Source organism: Carlito syrichta, unplaced genomic scaffold (assembly GCF_000164805.1).
Source record: "Carlito syrichta isolate Samal-C Ts95f unplaced genomic scaffold, Tarsius_syrichta-2.0.1 Scaffold54480, whole genome shotgun sequence".
NCBI classification, from domain to species: Eukaryota; Metazoa; Chordata; class Mammalia; order Primates; family Tarsiidae; genus Carlito; species Carlito syrichta.
The window spans coordinates 109308-115307 of record NW_006998576.1 but is presented as its reverse complement, the minus strand read 5'-3'; positions in this window follow the sequence as shown (position 1 = coordinate 115307).

Here is a 6000-nt window from a genome sequence, read left to right as displayed (position 1 = left end):
TAAGAACAAACCAAACACAAAATCAGTAGAAAAAAAGAAACAAAGACCAGAACAGAAACAAAATTGAAACCAAAAAAACACAAAAGATAAACAAAATAAAAAATTATTTTTTAAAAAGATAAAATGAATACGATTTTAGTCTAATTTAAAAGAGAGTGAGGATACCTGAATAAATAAAATCAGAAATGAAAAAGAGACATTACAACAGATACCACAGTAATACAAAGAAACATTAAAGACTGCTATGGAAAACTATATACAAACAATGGAAAAACACAGAAGAATTGAATACATTCCTGAACACACAGGACTTATTATGATAGAACTAAGAAGAAATAGAAAATCTAAAGATGCCAATAATGAGTAATTAGGTTAAATCAGTAATAAAAAGTCTCCCAACAACAAAAAAGTACAGAACCAGCTGCCTTCACTGCTAAATTCTACCAAAATTTTAAAGAACTAATACCAAATCTCAAACACTTCCAAAAAAATCAAAGAAAAGGGAATTCTTCAAAAAAGTATTCTATGAAACTAGCATTACTCTGATACCAAACTAGAAAAGGACAAAACAATAACAAAAAAGAAACCTACAGGCACAGTATATATATTCTTCTTATGAATGATGAATAAAACTAGATGCCTCTCTCTCACTATATACAAAAATCAGCTATGAATGGATTAATACATAAGTGTAAGAATCAAACTATGAAACTTCTAGGAGAAAATATTGAGGGAAATGCTCCAGACATTTAGTCTGGACAAAGATTTTGTGGATAAGACCTCAAAGCACAGGCAACAAAAGCAAAAATAGACAAATGGGGCTATATAAAACTAACAAATCTGTGCAGCAAAGAAAAAATTAACAAAGTGAAGAGACAATTAGTAGAATAAAAAATTGCAAACTGTTCATTTGACAAGAAAGTAACAACAAAAAATAACCAAACTTAAAAATGGGCAAATGATTTGAATAGACATCTCTCAAAACAGGAAATACAAATAGCCAACAAGAATATGAAAAAGTGCTTAACATTACCAATCATCAGGAAAATGCAAATTAAAACCACAATGAACTATTATCTCATTTGGTAATAGTTAGAATGGCTATTACCAAAAAGTTAAATAGATAAACAAAATAAATGCTAGTGAGAATACAGAAGAAGGAAACTTTTATACACTGTTGGTGGGAATCTACATGACAGCATTTTATTCTTTTTGATGGTAGAATAACTTTTCATTGTATGTGTACCACATTTTTTACCCATTCATTCATTCTTGGGCACTTAGATTAATTCCATATCTTGGCTATTGTGAATAGTTCTGCAATAAACATGGAAGCACAGATATCTCTTTTACTTACTGATTTCCTTTTATCTGGTGGTTTTCTGTCTAAATGATCTGTTACTGAGAGTTGGCTGTTTAAGTTCCCTCCTGTTATTGTAATGCAGTCTCTCTCTTCCATTATATCTACCAATGTTTTCTATATATATTTGGGAGTTCTGGTGCTGGAAGCATAGATATTTATAATTCTTATATCCTCTTGCTGAACTGACTCCTTTGTCATTATATATGACAATTTTTGTCTTTTTTTTTTACAATCTTTTATTTGTAGTTTATTCTATCTGATATAAGTATACCTATTCCTGCTTTTGTCTGTTTGAGTTCTTTTGGTTTCCAATTGCATGGAATTTTTTTTTCACCTCTTTACTTTCAGTCTATCCATATTTCAATAGGTGAAATGGGTTTCTTGTAGGCAGCATATAGTTGGATCTTGTTTCTTTATTCACTCAGTTACTCTATGCCTTTTAATTGGAGGATTCAGTACATTTATGTTCATTGTTTTTATTAATAAATAAGGACTTGTTTCTGTCATTGTATTACTTGTTTTCTGATTGTTTTGTAACTCTTCTTTTCCTTTTATTTCTGACTGTCTTCCTTTGTGGCTAAGTGATTTATCTCTGATAATATGATTTAATCTGTTGCTTTTTATTTTTAACAAATCTACTATAGGTTTTTTCATTTTTGTTATCACGAAGCTTACAAAAAATCTTATAATAGGTTATTTTGAAACTACGACAACTTACAAAGAGAAGAATAGAAACAACGAAAAACTGAAAACACTCTATACTTAATTCCATCTCCTCCACATTTTGACTTCATGTTGTGTCAATTTACATATTTTTATTTTTCCTATTACTTAACAGGTTGATGTAGAAATAATTATTTTGGATAGATTAGTATTTTGGGCTTTATATTAGAGTTATAAGTAAATTGCTTACCACAATTACAGCATTAGAGTATTCTTGGTTTGTCTGTGTACTTAATTTACCAGTGGGTTATATATCTTAAATTTGTTTTGGGGGGCATGGTAGTGGATTTATTTTTTCAGATTGAAGAACTCCCTTTTGCATTTCTTGTAAGATAAGTCAGCTGGTCGTGCGTTCTTTTGCCTGTCTAGGAAAGACTATGTCTCCTTCATATTTGAATGATAGTTTTGCTAAATGTAGTATTCTTGGATGACAGTCTTTCCAGTTTCAAAATGTCATCTCATTCCTCCCTGGCCTGCATGGTTTCCTTTGAGAAGTCTGTGTTCAGACAGATTGGAGCTCCTTTATATGTTATTAGCTTCTTTCATCTTGCCACTTTTAATATCCTCTCTTTATCTTTTACCTTTGAGAGTTTGATAATAATATGCTTGTATTCTTATTAGAGTCACTTTTTAAATGTTCTTTGATATTTCTGTGCCTGAATATTTATCTCTTTTACAAGTTTTGGAAAGTTTTTCTTTTACTATTTTTAAAAGAAGATTTCTACCCCTTGCTCTTACTCAACTCTCTCTTGAGCACCAATAATTCTTATATTTGGTATTTTGAGGTAATTTTCTGTATCTTGTTGGCAGTCTTTGTTCCTTTTCATTTTTTTTCTTTTTTCTTCTCTGACAGTGTACCTTCAAATAATCTGTCTTTGATCTCATTGATTCTTTCCTCTGCTTGATTTGCTCTGCTTTTGAGAGCATCCATTGAGTTTTTCAGTTTAGCAAATGAATTTCTCAGTTTTAAAATCTTTGATTTTTCAAAATTATTTTAATATTTTTGTTAATTTCTGATAAATGTCTGAATTACTTTTCTGTGTTATCCTGGAGATCACTGAATTTCCTTCAAACTGCACATTTCCGTTCATGGTCAGAGAATTCACATATTGATATCACATCAGGGTCAGTCACTGGTTCCTTGCTTTTAGCATTTGGTAAAGTCATGGTTCACTGTTTGCTGCTGTTTCTTGTGGATATATGTTTATATCTTTGCATTGAAGGATTAGTTATTAATTGTGGTCTTCTCTGTATGGCTTTTGCAGTTTTAAAAAAATTGAATATGTTTTCTTAGAAATTATTTGTAATTTATCTGTTGATTATTTTTCTTTTTTCCCCTACGAGGTTGCTGATTTCTTTTGGCAGTAGATGATATCTTATTTCCAGGTTTGCCTCTGTTTTAGCAAACAAGTAAAATGCCACCCATCTTAAATAGGGAAGGTCCCAGTGGAGAATATTCCAGTAGCGTGGGAAGGCTAGTCAGTGATCATACTCATGGAATCTGTAGAATGAACCTCCTACCATGTGGTACTGCTGCACAACCACTCTGATTTGGTGTCTCCTTTGGCTGAGCTGTAGAGCATAGTTTCCAGCCTCAAGCCCCTTTGTCTTTGGCTATTCTTAGAGATATTTCTCCTCTCAGACATTCCTGGTGCTTCCCATGAATTGAGACAGGGACAGATCTCCTGCCAGAAAACCCAAGATGGTGGAGAAGTTGATTGTCCACCTATATCTCACTTTTCCAAGTATAGTAATAATGAGTTGGGACAAATATTCTACACACTTGGGGCCAGACAGATTGGGGGAGGGGCCAGACTTACATGGATATGTAAGTCTAGTTCTCTTACCATCTGCTCAGAGTTTTTTCATTTCTTTGTTGCCCTGGGAACTATCTCATACTCATTTTTGAGTTCTGGGATATTGTTGGTGATAATCTTGATGTTGTATATTTGTTTTTGGTTTTCTGTCAGGGAAGAGTGAAGTCAGCTTGCCACAATTTTGGAACCAGAAGTCCTATCATACTGTCTTCATTACTGTAGCAGTATTTTTAATTCAATTTTATTCTTCTTTTTCAAAATGTTTTAGTTATCCTAATTCCTTTACCTTTCCATTTGAAGTTTAGAATTAGCTTGTGTATATATGATATGGCTGAAATTTTTATTGAAAGTGAAGTGAATCTATAGATCTATTTGGGGGAAATTGACGTCTTTACTAGCTGACTTTTTCAATCAATGAACATGGTGTAGCACTACTTTTAGTTAGATCTTTGATTTCTTTTATCTGTGTTTTGTAGTTTCACCATACAGATCCTGTATTTTATTAGATTTACACTTAAGCATTTCATTTTTTGTGAACTAATGTAAATGCTATTTTTTGAAAGTCTCAAATTATAGACTGCTAACATATAGAAGTGATTGATTTTTGCCCACACCTGTTTTTAAATAAAAATACTCTAAGTGACTTTCCCTTACAGACTATTTCCAAAGCAGTATACTTTATGTTCATGGAAATAACAACCCTTTCACCCAGAGATTTTATTGGCTTGTGTAATATATAATTAAGTTGTATAATTATTATTATTATTTTATTTAAATCACCTTTTTATTCTTTACTGTCAGCTATTCAGGCCTCTGTTTATTCAAACAGACATTTGTAAACCACCAAAAACAAAGTGAATAGAAGCATAGGAACTGAATATGAAAACTGCTGACCCCAGTTAAGTAAATCCATCTCCTTGACCATATTCGTGTCAGTCAGATCATGTACTACAGTTCTCTTTATGCTATATTTCTCTAAACATACATAGCATATATTTTCAATAGAACAATCATGAAATATCACTGATCAGAACAAGTGGTCTCTTATTATCTTGAAAAACATCGATTTTACAGAAATTTACTGTTATATTACTGATAAAAGCATTTTACTTAATAAACTGTTGACCAAAGAAATTTCCTACATGTTACATGACAATCAACAGAAATGAATTTGTTTAAAATCTGTGCAAAAATGAACCTACACAATTAAATTTCATCAAATGTATCATTCTCCTTCACTGAGAACTTTACTTTTCAAAAAACTTGGACAGTAACATTTTAAGGAAAGCCAACGTGTCTTACCAACAATGACCTTTCTCAATAATAAGCAAAATAGAAGTACTAAATATAAATAAATTTCATTCCATCCATTCACAAGTTGCCTTCCACCTCCAAGCTCTTTATTATCCAATCAGATAGTTCAGCATACTTAAATCTAGACACTTTTTAACCTGTTAGCCACTAAGCAGTTTACTATTACAAAGTTAAAACATTGACATATTCTATACAAGTTATTAACCCAATCATGTGAAACTTTGGTAAATAATACCAAATACCATAGTGAAGTTGATCTCTTATTCACATTTCACAAACATCTCTAATTCACAGAACTTCACTGATTTTATAATTTCCCACTCAGAGATGTGACAGCTACAGAGAATCAAAAACATCTTATAACTTTCTTTTTTGACTTGCCTTTTCACTTTTTATTGTGCCTTTTGCTAAATAGAATTTTTAAAACATCTTTCACGTAATTATTAGAATATGTGCAATTGGCATTAATAGGTTTAGGAATAAACCCAATCAACTCTTGGTAAGTATAGAAATCAACTGGTCAGAGCAAAAGTGTATCTGTCTATTACAGCAGTATATAGGTCACAAGGATTCAGCATGACCATGGATAAATAGTGTAAATATAAAGTCAGTCCATTAATCTGGAGGGTTAGTTAAGTGAAAGTAATTTAAGAGAGCTTCTGTTGAAAGGTCTACACAAATAAGTCAAGGAGGAAATAGGCCCAGTTTCAGTGGTTACATTTAAATATATATCTAATGGTATATCTTGAGAACATAGAAATATATTTTATACTCACCACAATA